The sequence below is a fragment of the Dermacentor andersoni genome, chromosome 3, assembly GCF_023375885.2.
Source record: "Dermacentor andersoni chromosome 3, qqDerAnde1_hic_scaffold, whole genome shotgun sequence".
Taxonomy (NCBI): Eukaryota; Metazoa; Arthropoda; class Arachnida; order Ixodida; family Ixodidae; genus Dermacentor; species Dermacentor andersoni.
The window spans coordinates 165,466,384-165,482,968 of record NC_092816.1 but is presented as its reverse complement, the minus strand read 5'-3'; the positions used below and the strand labels follow the sequence as shown (position 1 = coordinate 165,482,968).

At 45.8% G+C, this 16,585-nt stretch overlaps 1 long non-coding RNA gene across 1 annotated transcript; it reads left to right on the top strand.

Moving 5' to 3' along the window:
* Positions 1-211: 211 nt before the first annotated feature.
* On the top strand, positions 212-3,152 carry LOC140216464 (uncharacterized). Its single transcript, XR_011893147.1, has 2 exons — positions 212-1,014; positions 1,783-3,152. It is a non-coding gene; the product is annotated as an uncharacterized lncRNA (long non-coding RNA).
* Positions 3,153-16,585: the final 13,433 nt, after the last annotated feature.

The window sequence follows — 16,585 nt, the reverse complement described above, 5'->3', positions numbered from 1 at the left end:
GCCTTCTCTCCAACAGGCACGATGACCTCTGCCGCGCAATTCATCAAAACAGCCAGGCTTGCACATCAGTCGAAGACTAGTAGCTGAGTCAGCCAACGACGTCAACGGATAAACGTCCCACTTATCGTCGTTAAAGCATTTCACTAAAATGTGCGTCACGATGTCCGAAAGCCGTTCACAGCTTCACTATCGTATGGAGTTATATAAACCATAGAGTTAGTAGAACAACTCTAGAGGAAAAGCTGGGCCGGAAAAGTGGGAACCTCTAGGGCGCCGCCCTGCTGCTGGTCAATGTGGCCAGCGCAATTACTATTGAAAGAGCTGAAAACAAGTACAGGTCACCGTATGCTTTGTCATCTAAAAACGCATACCTGAGGTTTTATGAAGGTGGTGGGTTAATATTAAGTTTACAAAAAGCGATCACTAAGTCCGTGACTTATGTAAATCACGAACTACGCATTCATTTAATAAAGGATGACGCGAATTTCGGTTTCGAATCTGTTTTTTGGATGCGTAGTAGTTTCGTACAGTTTAGGTTTGACATGCGATCGCGCGTCGACATCGGACGCTATGGCACACTCGTGCCTTCTGTGCCACCGAAGCCCCGAAGTGCCCAGGCATATACCATCACATGTAAGTAAACGAATGTATCTCCTTGTTGAGAATATCACGCGAGTAGGCAGCTCTTGTGGGGCATCACAATCGTTTGAGAAGCGTCACAGTAGAGCATTTTTCTACATGCGGAGCGGCGTTTTTATTTGCAGGTTTCCCTTCAGTAGGAAATTGCTGGACAGGCGGACCAGCGCACCGGAATTGTACTGGCGAAGCCACAAGCAACTCAAAGAATCTGTTTAATTCTTGCACTTTGAACAATCATGCTTCTACAAAGGCCACAGCAGAAAAACAGCCTGATGCCGAGTATTTCTGTGCCACGAAGTAATCAAGAGGCGAGTGCCTAATGCGGACGAAATCGAGTGCATCGAGACTTAGAACGACAGAAAGCTGAGCTAGTTGGTAAGGATTCATTATGCAAAACAGAGGTGAGGCGCGCAGACAGGACACAAGAGTAGAGAAGTGGGCGGCGCTCGTGTTGCATGTTTGCTTGTAAATACTCTATTCTTGTGTCCTGTCTGCACGCCTCACCTCCGTTTTGCATAACGAGTGTATCAACCCACATATTAATGGCCTAGGCGTTTTATTAACTGTGCAATATTTTCAACACTTCCTTGCATGCCATTTCATGTGGAATATCTTTTTTGGTCACAAATTTGTGCAGCGAAACTATTTGCATGATCGACTTCGGGCCTGTAGGTCCGTTCACTTGCACTTGATGCTGAGTCTTTTACATGTATCCATAAACTGCAGATATGCAAATCAGATCCCTGCGAGCATTTTCAAAATTCAGTTATTTTAGACAACAGGCACATATGCAATACTGACATAATCTCAAATACCACTAAGCAGCTGGGACACATTTTTGTTGACCATACTCGCAGGTAAAATAAGTAGATTATGTGGACAGCTCCAGCTCATTTTCCTTAAATCAGTGTGTACAAGGGGTATGCAAAAATAATTTTTTTCTCGCGCACCGATTCTTTTGTTGTATAAGCAAGAGAACCCACCACGTTAGTGTAACGTATCTTGTACATCACACTAATAAGTGCTTTAATTTACCAAGTGAGATGAGTTACTTTTATGGATCATTCAGTCATATCACACTGCAAGCTGCATTCATCAATCTTCAATTCGATTTCGCATGAAACATGTTTCCCTTTTATGCAGATATGCAATGGCAAGCCCTTCCGTGTGTTCCAAAGGTAAAATTTAAGCTCGAAATTAAAGAAGACATTTCTAGTCAGAAACAAGCAAAAATGGTGAATGCAGAGTATCAGAAGCCCAAGGTACAGAAATTACGAGATGTGTCGAATGATTTTAAGGAAAGAATGGTATTTGAAGATGCAAGATTCTTTAGTGGAAATCAAGCAAGTCTGTATAGGTAGAATACTCCGAGAAATTATGCGAGTAATGGGATGGCACACAATGGGTCAGGAAATGCGTTGTTTTTCTGAAAAACTAAAGCTGATGACTGTCATATCATGAGTCACTTTAGCATCATGAGACTGCTGTTTGATAAATTCAGAAACAAACCAAAAAGCAAGCCACGCAAAAATAAAAAAAAAACTATTTAATGATGCTCTCTCCACATTGGGATAAATAATAAGAAACGGATCACGTCTAATGTGGACATATCAGACACCTTGTGAAACACTAAAGGAAAAATTCAGTTTCGAGCTATGGCACTTGCCACATAGATGTGGGGGGCCTTGCACCAATAGTAATAGTTACCACTGCATCTAGAAATTTAAAGCATTCATGCAGACAAGGATGATTCTTTATATTTTTGGCTACCACTTCAAATGCCTCCACTAAGTGTTACAATGCTGCACACAGCCATACTAAGGATCTCACAGCAACACTTGCAGGTAAACAGCAAAAGCAGTCAAAGTGCTGGTGTATTCTGGACACTGTCTTTGAAAACTTTTAGGCAAGAACAGTGCAAGAAACAGACATAAGAACTGCATTTATTTCTATAATTCCCCATTTGAATGGCCTTTTCTTTTTCCTTCGACAATGCCTTCGCCTAGCCACAGCAGCTCCCTCATACAGACTCCGCAAGCCAAGAGGCCGTGGAAGCAAATGCAGGTAAGAGGCAAGAAGCAATAGCACTGGTATCGACATTCATCTAATTTCTTTCTTTTTCTTTCGTTTAGACAGCCAGCACACCTCGAACAGCCACCTTGACTGCGGGTGTGTCACCCTAGTCGCCAAGGAAACATTTGAGGGAAAGCGACAGGCAATGTGAACAGCCACTTCTCCATGTAAACGATACTCTTTCTCTCGGATGACTCCTACGTTCGCCACGCCAGCACACTTGTGCACAAAGATGCCGCGGAGGCACGTGCAGGTCAGAGGCAAGAAGCAGTGGCACTGGTGTCGACATTCGCCCAATTTCTTTTTCTTACACTGAGGCAGCCAGCACACCTCGAACAGCCACCTTAACTGCGGGTGTGTTAGTAGATTCCTGTTGTACATATGCTCATAATAAACTTCAGTAAACTTGAACTTGATAATAAACTTGAAGGCAAATGGGACATTGATGCATTGTTTTTTTGAACATTTATTGTACACATACAATATATGTTATACTTTGCAGTGCTACAGAGCGTATTTTGAAGCTTCCCCCTATATTTTGCACCTTTAATTACGTATGTGTTGTGTGGCCCTCAATTCAGTTCATGTTGTAGCAGATGTTTTGTCTGTGTATCGCACATTGGCTTAAGCTCGTGATATCCACATACTTCTCTCACATATACAAAATAAAGTTCTATGTAGTCCTCAGTGTTACAACAAAAAATGAAAGTAAACAATCCGATCGTGGAATTGTGTTTATTACAGTCATTCCTATGACAGTTACTGACAAGTTGACAACTTGAACTGGTCAATTCGTCCATAGCCTCCTCTATTCTTCAAAAATAAAGGAGGCTATGATCCATCATGGCAAGGAATTGTATGTACACATAAAAAAAAGGGAGGGGGGTATGTGTGTGTGTTTGTAGTGGGGGGTATAACAGGATTAGGGCGGTACGAAAAAAATGTACCAACACCATCCTCTAGACCCATTCCGTTAAGGTACCGTAACAAAGCGCATTAATATGATGCAGTTCATACAACCAACTCTGATATTACTACACACGCCAGGCGACGCGAGCTACATTTGCCATGACGCATCCGCGACTGCACCGGATGCCCTCCATATTATTCTCATTAATCGTGCTAACTGCACCGAGGCAAAAGAAAGATCATGGGTGCAGGTGCCTTTAAAGTATCTCGACCTTGCGAGGCACTGCTGCGCGTGCCAGGGGAGCTGTCCGTGCGAACACTCCCTGGCACACACCTGCCTCGGCGGCCCCAACCTACGTACCGTTCTGCTTCGAGCTTTGATTCCCCCACTGTCCCTTGGGTGCCCTGGAGTTCCTGTGCCGCCTGCTTTATTATAATCTCAGGTGCTCTCCTGAGACTTCCGTTTGTCGGCTACATGTGCCCTACAGCTGGATCAGTACTTATAATAATAAAGAAACCCGATCTATCGTCGCTACGATAGATCGCGAAAGCGGCTTTTGCAACATACCGCGCCCGTGCGAAGAGAATTACGGAACGCCAACGAAGAATTTGACCGCAGCTTCGAGCTCGTAACCTCGTCGAGTACGTGACACTCCTGCAACAGGCATGACCGCTGAAAACCGCATACCGCCGGAAACTTCAACAGGATCATCCCTCGGTTGCATAACTGCCACCTGTACGGCCAACATGGACCACACCCACACCGTCCCGCAACATAGAATAAAGAACCAACTTATAAAGCCCAAACACACGGCTGCACGCACACATCACGACACTACTAGCGAGGCGCCATGCTGCTACGCTGCTACGGTTGCCGGATTAAAACTGACTACTGTCACCAAGTCTAGCAAGCGTCTCAGGAGCTGGCAACCTCGGCGCGTAGCAACATGGCGGCGCTCTTGCGGTTCCCGATTTCAATGCATGGGCCCTATGGGTAGCTTGTCCTCTAGAGTCAGTATAGTAACTCTATGATAAAAACATTTCAAACACAATATAACCGCACGGAAAAACGACTAATAATTTAGTAATAATTTTTCATCCACTAACCTTCATAAAGTTTCAAGAACAACCTAATTTGTAGCGTAAACAACAAATACTACGACCAAAATATGCGGCTACGAAACTAGCGCTAACGATGTGTACTGTTGCAAAAGTGTGCTTAAAACGAAGCTACAACGGTTGCAACCACGTGCGCACACTCACACACCAGAACGCTGCCTTGAAGTTGGTAGCGCCACCTAGAAATAAAAATTACTACTAACTTTATTATTTTTACAAAAGTAACGCTGCTGGAATAGTTTAAAGCGTCTTTGCAGATGACGAGGGGACAAGTAAGGTGTGATAAGAGTCCGTTATCTGTATTTCTTTCATTTCCCCTTGGTGTTCTTCTATTTAACTGAACATACGGGACCTGTCCTGCAGGCTTGGGAAACGGGAGGACTACAGTTCGGCGAGGCTCAAATAAATCGCATTCTTCTTGCAAGGCGAGAGTCGGGAGCAGCCGCAGATACAGCGATTAGCTGCGATACTGTTGCGGCTGTTTCTGAATCAGAAGCTCTTCGAAGTCAATGGTTATAGCGGCTGCGCGCTGCGATCTCAAAGCGTGTTCGTTGTTTTATCTCTAGTACCACGGCCGTTGGATAAAAATAGCTATAGTTACATTTCGGACAGCGGGTGCGTCGCAGGAAATTCGAAGATCTCTCACGTGTATGTTTGCAGCATGTGCGCCGCCTGCATCCTACGGTTCCCACGGCGCGCTGCCGCCGTGTCTAGTTTTTTGGAGCTCCACATGTGCGTAGTCACCGTGTTTGCGAGTGAACTTCGCATTCTTCTCGTACGTGTATGTTAAAACGACGATGGCATTTGTACACCGGCGAAGAAATAAATCGTTATGAATTTGGGCGGTCATGAAGCTAGTCTAACGCTGCAGTTTTTAGAGAGAGAAAACGGCTACGAAAGTGGGGCGGTCCCGGAGATTGGCCGCCAGCTTTAGCGACAGCACGAGGAAGTGGCACGCTGCGCACGCGCCAAGCATTTCAGAACATACTGGCTGTCGAACGAGAGGAGCATGCGCGCGTTCATGGCCTAATGGTTAGAGCACCGTGCTCAACGGCCGACGTTCAATGCCGCCCCATCGGTCACAGATTATTTTCTTTTTATGAAAACGAGGCGAAACAAGAACCTACCTGCCGCAAAGCGACAGCAATGAGGTTGGAACGCTTCGCTATAAATTTTTAGAATGTCTTCATATGCGAGTCCTAGTTATTGATACTGGACTCAACTGCTACACAACAAAAAGAAACAACAAAAATCCACACAAATTACCCAATAAATTGTTTATTGAGAGCACTCAACGGTAATATTATTGTGCAAGCGTTGAGCGAACTCAATTGCTTTTGAAAATTTGTTGAAGTCCGTTGTTTCAACAATTCCCCAACAATATATCCATGGTTAATCAACACTCATTTTTGTACGGGTACTCAACTAATTGGATTTCTCAAAGTAAGATGCGTCAGCGAAATCGTGAAGTACGACTTGCACACAGTGTACAGACATGATACCGTGGTGTGGTAATTTTATTATACGTCAAAACATAATTCTCGTACGAGGAAACTCAAACACCAAACCCTTTTCTAGCGTCTCTACCATTCATAGAGTGTCGCACTCGGTTCTTTATAACACCATACAGGTGGCGCTCGCCTCCGCGCATCCGCAGCTCACGCAAGAGGTCGGGTTTTTACCAGAAATCTCGCCTTCGTGCATAGCGTTCGCAGCCAGATTTCCCGGTAAACATTATGGTTACATAACCTGCAGTTGCCGGGAAGCCTAGGAAGCAGTCATGCATCTTTGAATACTTTCACGTTCCACTCTTAAAGGCGAAGCTTAATCGTCGTCCAAATTTTCTTATCTCTTTTTTTTCATCTATTTTTACACCCTGTAGTGTGGTTAACCCTTGGGTGCGTGCGCCATGCTTAGAGGTAAGAACAGCAACAGGCTTCATTTCCTACGTTACTTATTCCTCTCTTCTTTTTTTTTTTTAATTCTTGAAACATTTTTTACATCGACTACTTCATTCTCGGTCCATCGTTCTTATTGCTTTTTACCGCTTAACTTGCTCCAAAGTAAACTATCAACGAAATATTAGCTGCGCGTGGTTTCTGTATCTCCCTTTGGCAAAAAGAAGACGATGAAGAAGAAGGCTTGCAAAAGGTTGAAAAAGAATCGACATCAACAAAAGGTTTCCTCAAAGGTTCTGCGACCAGGCAATGACACTCACTGCTGCGATCCGTGCGCAGTTGACCCACGCCCGAAAGCGACTCGTTGGAAAACTGAAATGCGCCCGCATATTGGTGTTGCTTGCAATGAGCTGGATGTGCTACGCATCCCGCGATCAGTTCTCGAACTTCGCGGCCGATCGGGTACGCGTGTCCCTCGTGAACCTGTGGGCGGGAGAAATGGTAAACTTCACGTTCGCCGACAACGTGACGGGCTACTCATTCCCAGTGGTGCCCGATGTCGTCCACTTCGTGTTTCTCGGCAACACGTCGGTGACCTTGCTGGACGCGATCTGCGTTCGTGCTGCCTGGCTGCAGAAAAAGCCGCGCAGGCTCGTCCTTCACTGCCAGAACTGCAGCGCGATCAGGCTGAGCTTCCATTGGGCCCTCGTCGAAAGAATTCCTGGTCTCGACGTGCGGCACTTGGAAATGCCGGAAGGTGTCTCCGACGTCAGGTACGTCCGTCCACTGAAAAATCATTTGATACGCAGCATGCTATTTTGTAGTGATGTGTGTGACGATTCCTACCGCCGTCTTGAGATTATGTAGTCGTTGGCGTCTTTCTCTGATACCACAATATCCCAGGAAAACACTAGCTTTCTGCACGTGCTTCAGAACTCGCACGGGATATTAACAAAGCTGTCCTAATGTTATCCAAGGTGCACCGCAGCACGTGTAAAAAAACATAAGGGTTTGGAAGTGGGGGAGAGGGGAGGGGGTGCTACAGCTGTCGCTGTGACAGCCGTCGCAGCTGAACAAAGATGTTGCAGTGCGTGCTTTGCAATTGGCAGCCGATACGTTGTGGGTGGTAACACATTCGAGCAGGGAGTGCTTTAGATTGAGCCCTGTTTCCCCATCATAAAGAACACATTCTCTTTTTTTTCTCATGATTACTATTATTACCAATCAGGTTCATCACACTCAAATGTACTGCAGAACTATAGCCTCTCCCAGCGACACCTTTTTACGGTCGTCTTGCTTCAGCTGAATGCATATATGCTGTGTCTGCCAACTTCTGATGGGCAGAAGCGTGGCAGTTGGGCGAGCTGGTATGTCATTACTTTTTTTAGGCTTGTAGCGCAGCACAGAAAGAGCAAAAAGGAAGGTGGTAGGGGTAATGAGAGGGAACGCAGAACAGAGTCAGCGCTAACTTCCCATTGATGGTTTATTTCGCTACACAGAGGCTACTTATATAGAAACAGTAGCATACGGGTCACGAGTTGTAGCAAGAGAGGGGCCCGTTGAACTAGAAATGAAGGTCGAAAGCGTGGCAGTTATAAGCGTGTATAAGTAGCCTCTGTGTCAGCCTAAGAAAAGTTCTGATGGGCACACGTGGTCCTCTGGTGCTATTGAGTGTTTCTTTTCGTTGTATCGCTGTGAATTATTTCTAGTCAATCGACTGGTTGATTCATTGGTTCATTTTGCCCGCGCTGGCTTGGAGGCGACAGCAGGTTATCTATGTTGCCGAGGTATACTGATGCTGTGTGGTGGGGACGCCACAAACAAAATAGCAAGGTAACGCGTTGCGCTTGAACTTCTCCGATGGCGTTTAAACTATACGCGGGTCCGACTCACGCGAACGCACTATACACAGATGCCCAAATTTTCTGGCACACTACAAAGCTTTACTACGCCATTTAGGGCATCGCACAGGCACCATTACGCTGCCCGTAAAGAGCCGCTCCAGTAAAATTCCGTCACTTTCAGGTTTGAGGAATGATATTGCTTTGCGCTGTTAATGTTTAATATACTGAGATCTGTGATAAAGGCATGTTCTATGAGTGTTATGTTTATTGAGATTAGTTTTCTGGCTGTCATTCTGAAAATTGTTACGAATCATTTAAAGTCTAGAACGTAAGACCTGGTGTGAGCAACTTTGGTGGTAGAATAGTCTATGTATATAAGCCGCATATGTAACATTGGATATAGCATCGCGTGGCGTAGAGAAAATTTGGAGGAGGCTTAAGCGTCGCCTTTAAGAGTGGAACGCGATAATTTTCAAAGACTCCTTACCATTTTTCATGCTTCCCGGGAACTGCTGCTTATGTAACCGTAACGTTTACCGGGAAACGCTGGCTACGAACGCTGTGCACGAAGGCGGGCTTTCTGGTAGAAACGCGGCCTCTTCCATGGGTCGAGCTCCTGTTATTGTTTCGCACATCTAATATTTCAGTCTGAGAAGAGCTAACATAAAGGACATGCGCTGTCAGTGTTTGTTTTTGATTAGATTTGTTTTGTGGGCTGCCGTTCCCAAAATTCCAAGGAATAACTTTGTAAAGAATGAAAGAAGCAACTTTTGTGGTAGAGAAGTGGTTGGGTATGCATGGTTCAGAATTTGGTGCGAAATTCTTCTTGCCGACGCGGGACGCCGATGCCGACGCCGGATTTTCTGCGACCCGAGCTCCTTAACGCTATCGCGGTAATGCATATACCTAAGTGTGAGCGCAGCTTCATGGTGACGACGACGACAGCGGAAGTTCGCTCTGAGTGTCCATACTACTTTCTGTCGCGATAATGCCGCACACCAATATTAACATTTGCTAGGAATCGATTCGGTGTCGTGATGCCGTCGTGGTCTTTGTATTAGCGTCATTCCGCTCGTCAAGTCGTCATCATCACGCTGTCGCTTTATTATTGTCATCGCTTCAGTTACGTCATTCCACTGCCTAATTCTGTCGTCGTCATACCACCTTAGTTGTTTCATCGACGTCATTCTTTCTTTCTCATTGCATTGTATTTACACTGTCGTCATTCAATTGTCATTACGCTCCGTTGTCATGCCGTCATCGCGAGACAGTCGCTATCGGGCCTCCATTGTCAGACCATCGTAGTAATTCCATCGCAGTCATGCCATAATCATCACTCCAGCTTCGTCATCCGACTTCAATCATGCTGTCGCCGTCATGCAGGTTTCACGATGAAGTCATCACGCCATTAATATTATACACTCGTCAACATCCCCCTGTCCTCGTGCCGTTATCATGCCATGGTCGTCAATGCCTCGTCGTCACCAGTCATCGTCATTCATTCTTACAACGTCGTCGGATGCCATCATGGTTGTTCCAGCGTAATCACTGTAATTTCGGCGTCCCACTATCGCAGTCTCTGGTCATTAAACTGTTGTTGTGAAGCCATCGCTACACTCTAGCATCGCCATCACACTGTCGCTTCACCATCGTCATCAATTCAGTATCGTCGTCCCATTGTTGTCATGCCGTCGTCGTCATCGCTCCTTTATAGATCCATTGACGCCATTCCTAGTTGTTCATTCTATCGTAATCATGCTCTGGTCATTAAATCGTGATTATACAGCCGTTGTTATTGCATCGTTGTCATTGTGTCGTGGCCACACAAACGTTATCACGCATCTGTTATCATACCATCATCTTCATTCTGTCTTCTTGGTTGTGCCATCGTTGTTATTTCCGTTTTTTCATCTGGTTGTCGTTATACGGTCGTCCCCTCATTGTCCTCATGTCGTCGCCGCCACGTTGTTATCGTTATAACATCGTCATAATATAACAAACGACGTCTAATTGCCGTCATGCAGTATTCATTATACGCCTTTGTCGCTCCATAGATATCGACACGTGTACTTATCCTTTTTCCGTGCACTGCAGTTCACCCGCTAACAACCTAATGTTATCGCTCAGTGCGAAGCGCGACGGCGGTATTTGGAACTTACTCGAATGCTATGGTTGATTTTAACTCTTGCGTGCGTTCTTGTCGAACCTCGTGTAATCAGATTGCACGCGGTACACGTATTGTGCAGTGCTTCTGGGAAGCCACGCGGACACCAGCGGTTAGGCTGGAAACTTCGATGAGTCATGTGTAAAAGCTGATGCGCTTGAGCAGCAGATCAAATTTTCGATGATCGCCGACTGTGTTCCCGGCTATCGTTCTGTTTTGAATGTCGCTAGCTTCTAGGGGCATTTGGCGCGATGCAGCAACCAGCGCAACTGCTGCTGGGTAACAACTCGCTCGCGGCTAGCAGGCCTCTCGCAATGCTGACGTAGTGAAGAGCAGTGGCGTTGTAGGTGTCGCTCCTCGACCAGCGAAAAACGTCGGCTTTAGTCATCACACAGTTAGTTATTAGATAAGCTTATCCTGAAGCTTGCTCCCGTCTCACTCAGTGCAGTGCATAAGCACCGCAGCTAAGTAGGAGTGGTATTGGACCAACAGAATGCGTGCGCACAATGCTCATGCGGGCAGCGCAACGCAGCTGCAGTGGCTCCGCCACCACGGCTATTCAGCGTACCGTTTCTGCTGCCAAAACTTCACGTCACCAGAGAACCTCTAACTTCAAGAGCGCGAGCCACGCATGCGTCCTCGACGGAGAGCGCACGACAATGCCGACGTGGACGGTGACTACGCGAACGCAACTTCAGTGTCCCTGTATAATTTCGCACCAAAAAGTGTCGTCATAGACTGCGTTGTCAGCAACAGATATACACCTACAAGCGCACCATTCCTTTAATAAAGGGAAGAGCTTTCCTGAAGCGTTCCGCTATTCGTTTACATTGGCAGTTATCGTGGATGGTGTCTGCACATATATTCCTCCAGTGTCATCTCGTGCACCGTCGAAGTTTGTCCACAGCAACGCCGCTGGCAGCTCTTCTCATGCATCCCGCCGTCCTGAGACAGCTGCGTCGGCTGTAGCATTCACTAACTCCTACAACTATCGTATTGGAATGGCGGACTCAACGATGTGCGCAAAGTGCAAGTGCGAAGAGACGATCAATCATCTTCTGTAAAAGACCCGCCATGGTTGCTCAGTGGCTATGATGTTGGGCTGCTGAGCACGAGATCGCGGGATCAAATCCCGGCCACGATGGCCGCACTTCGATGGGGGCAAAATGTGAAAATACCCGTGTACTTAGATTTAGGTGCACGTTAAAGAACCCCAGGTGGTCGAAATTTCCGGAGTCCTCCACTACAGCGTACCTCGTAATCAGAAAGTGGTTTTTGCACGTAAAACCCCATAATTTAATCTTCTGTGAAACTGTTCTCGCTTCGATAATCGACGCCAGACTCATATGTGTGCCTTGAAAAGGCTGGATGATAGGCCCTTTGCAAAAGGAAAGGTCTCGGGAGCATAGCCTCACAGTTCATCAGCCTAGAATGTCTTTCGAGTGCTTCTTCAGTACCTGAAGGTAAGACTTGTGTGCCCGACTGTAGACATGCTGCACCTACCCTAGTGTATGTGAAAGCGCGATATAGGCCCATGTCTTCTCTCTCTCTCTCTCTTTCACTCCCCCTCCCCACGTGTAGTGGACTCAGTCTGGTTAACCTCTCTGCGTTTCTTTCCTCCCTTCTCTCTTTATCGATAGGCTAAACCTTCCTATAGCTTTCGATGCTTCGCTTTGGGGCAAAAATGCCAATTTTTATTCAGGCATTTTTGCCTCGTTTATGATTATAGTGACAATGTACTGTCCACAAACGCATGTGCGCACTTGTGACTGTGCTTTAGTCGAGTGTGCGTGCTGCATCTTCTAACATAATCGTGCCCTTTTCTGTGCGTTGCTTTGGCATTTGAGCATTATGAGCACTGACCAACCGGACGTACATACTGCAGTCCCTCAACTTACCACTAGGATTTGTTTCTCTAGAGGCTTCGCATTTCGCTGCGAAACGTAATAGAAAAGTGAGTGATAGATAGTTGTCGTCGGCCGTGCTATTGCTTGCCGCAGAGAGAACATCGGGCACGTCATCGCTGTCCCCCCCCCCCCCCCCCCCGACCTACCCGAAATTTATTTGTACCAGGGTGCCTAGAAGAAAACGCCGTGCCGCAACCCCCGCCTGCTCGTCTTTGGTCAAATGCGCCTTTCCGCAAAATACATTGCTGGCTCCATCTCTGTGGTCGGGAGTGGTTCAGCTAGGTTAGGTGAACAACCTGCGTAACGCGCGCGCACGTAGCGCGCCGTCATTTTAACAACGAAAGTAATCGAGTTTAAGCGTAAGACGCCGGAGGGTAAAAGTTTAACGGTATAGGTCGCGCGTCATTGTAATAATAATAATAATAATAATAATAATAATAATAATAATATAATAATAATAATAGTAATAATACATTTGCCATCATTTATTTACGATGTCGGAAGAAGGTAGTAAAAGCCGCAGAACAAATCTGCAGTTTGACAAAACCGGGAGTTCACGCTATGGCCATGAAGGGGACAGTCGTACATCATTTGCACTAAAAGAAGTAAAAAAAAAATTCCGAAATTGCAATGAACAGAATAGGAATACGAAATACATAGTTTTACCACAAAAACAATATATTAGGGTGCATTTGCATTCAATATAGAAAAAGAAAACACGAAATAAAAAGAACCTAGTAGATACGGCATACAGAGCACAATGTAACCTTTTTAACATTTACATAATTTCACGAAAGCATATGAACTTTTATTCAGTTTCATAATAAACATGTGTGTGAGTAAATCATGATACGAAAGTTGATTTGGAACAAACGTATTTCTTTGTAGTTCGATCACTAAACGAAGCACTCTATAGTTTGTAACGCCTGTGATATTCTGGGTGTTCTTACCATCCACAACTCACTGTTTCTCAACCTATAACTATTGATTTGCTGTTCAATTTTAGACAGCCTTTAGAGAAACATTATAATATTGCCTTTTTCTCTTTTTATCGTATAGATTGCGCTACACGATAGATAAAAAGTCACAGTTTGCTCCGAAAGGCGATGCATCGATTGCGATAGCAAATTATCGGAGACCCATAAGAAGTAAGGATAGTAGTTTCATCGGCCGCGTAAGCTTGTAAATATAGGCATACTAACTAAATGAACAAGTGTCGTGTCTTTGGAGGTGGTATTCAAGATGACAACAATAAGGCGTTCAAGATACAGCGGCCCGGCCTGGCGCGCGCGAACGCCGGAGTCGCCCATAAGTAGGATGCCCCTCCCCTGGAAGCCTTGCGCGCGACGGAAGGCGGTGCGCTTCCTCCCCGCTTTGCGTTGTTGCGTGCGCGATTGCGCCGCGATCGCCTGCCCACCATCGCACGCTTTCCCTTGCACATACAGCATACGGCGTGTGGCGATGATTTTATCGCCTTAGGGCTTCATGCGGAACCTCACGGCGATGCAGGCAGCGACGGCAGAAATTCGCAGGGAGTGTCCCTATCACTCTTAGCACGGTACCTTTTATGGTAACTTGTAATCACGAGTCACTTATAAAACAAAGGTTACATGCGAAATATGTTGATGTTTTAATTAAATGTTCTTACGTATATATATATATCTATAGGTTACAAGAGTCAAAATTGACGGATCTAAAGGTTAATTCAGCGCGAAGCGCCTTGTAACCTTTAGATTTTAACCTCTAAAGAACACTGCAGCGTATCAGTGAGGAGGCCTACATCATGGATTGGACGTTTGCTGATAAATGTATCCTAATGTGTTTGTGTTCTGCATTTATGATCTGGTTATTACAAACGTAGGACTTCGGCAGTTCGGGCTGTATTCGGTCTTAATTTCTGTCTGCCAAGCAGTTACATTTTTCACGATTTAAAACCAAAAACTAAATCTAGCACGATCGCACTTGCAAGTTCATCTGCGCGCTGTTCTTTGACGACCCTCCATACTTGGCGCACAGCCATATTTGAAATATGAGCAACGAAGACTGTGTCATCGAATGATGTGGCCTGCACTGCCTGCCGAAACCCAGCGGTCGAACGTGACGGAAGCCCCCTGCTCTCGCACGCATTCTAGTCACCATGAGACAGGCATGGAACATCGGTATTTCAACACGAGAAACAAAAGCGGGCGAGTTTCTTTAGAAAAATGAATATTTTTTAACAAATTTCATGTACGAGGCGAGAAAGAACAGTAGAAGAAAAGCACACGAACGCGTTGGGTCTTTCAGTAAAAGATTGATGAAAACACTGGATGGTTCTATCACATATCAATATAATTCAACTTGTCTACTAAAATGTCCCTGTACAGAACCTTTCAGTTGTCTGCATACATTTTCTGCCTTTAACCGGGTTCGTTTCATTCCCTGCACTGCCTTGATGCTGTCTGTCAACCAAAAATTTTCCATGCCTCAACCATAAGCGCTTAAGATGAGGTTAATAGTTAGTGTGCAAGAAGCACGTGCCTAAGAAAACCATGCCGACACGCGGTACCAGCTAGGCAGCGTGCGTACATAAGTATAAACGTGCGGCGAGGGCGCTTGGTATGCGGTACGCGCTAGGCGACCGGCGTAACTGCTTTGAAATAGACAACAACCTACATGTCGGCGAACCATTCTGCATTGCACTTAGGATGTTTTCTAATAAAACTTGTAGCAACTGATTCCACTGCCAGCATTCTTTGGGCATATTAGGCTGTGCCGAAGATTGACACTACAACGACAGCAAATTTAAGTTATAGCAGACACGAAACGCGCCAAACGTTCAGTGAAATCAACAGAATGCCGCTACACTCACATAAAAGCGAGCGCCGTCCGCTCCGTTGTCTTTTTAGGAGACATAGACAGATGAAAAGAGCGTTAAATATGTGAAGCCGCCAACTGAGAAATGAAATCTTTAGCACTGTCCAAACACGAAATGCTTCCACCATCACACCAATAACATCACTGGCACCTCTGACATTTCTGTAATTCGTTGCCTGTTTTCATTCTTTTTTTTTTCATTTTTGCTTGTGCCTCTAAGTGCCTCTTTCTAACATGGCGGAAGCGAGCAGGCATCAGCCACACTGGAGTGCGGCCATCCACGGTGCTATCATCTCTCCTCCTCGGTCCAATCGAGATAGCTGGAGTTTCACGCTGGGAAGATTTTAAGCGGGAGCGGGAGGCTCGGAGCCGGCGGGAGTGGTTAGCGCGCTGTCGTCCTGTCGTTGTTGTAGTTGTCGTTCTGAGACGGCCATTATATTTGACTTGTTTGGATACCATCCGATCACCATTGTGTGCTGCCACCACTTGTAGCCCGCAGTAGTTATTACCGCTTCTACTGGGAACTTGCGCCATCCGCTGCACCCTCATGCCTTTGTGCAGCAGAGACCTTTTCGGTGTGTTGCGCGGTCGCTGCAACGAGCCGGGTTGTGTGTGCAAGCGATACACTATTCTGCGCCTGTCGGAAAGTGACAACCTGGTGAGGTGTGACTATTGTGACCACGTCCCAAATGCACACGGAAAAATATGTGATCTCGGTAAGCAGAACTTTTGCTTTTAATTATTTTTAGGTGGATAGTACGTGAATTCTTTATAGTTCGCAATTCAACATTTGACATAGTACATGCTCTCGCTGCGCGTAAGTGTTTCTGAAAAAAAGTTATTGTTGATATATTTGCTTCTTTAAGCTCTTCGATTTACATTGAGCTAAATTCTATGATGTCATATTGTCATTTTGTGCAAATATTAGATTAGACCTTTCTAAAATATTGAGATTGTCGGCGGGATGACTTGTGTCAGGGCAACTAAATGACCTCAACAATACGCTTCTTGTACTGGCACCGTGCTTTGGGCTGACGTAGTTGACAGAAATCGTTCAGTATTGTACAACTCGCCTCGCGCACACTCCGTTAGCCATACTGTGGTGGTGCGCGACTGCCCGCGCCCTGGCCTGGAGGTAATCTCCGGTGTGTGCAAAAGTCGGGCAAGCCGAGGCGG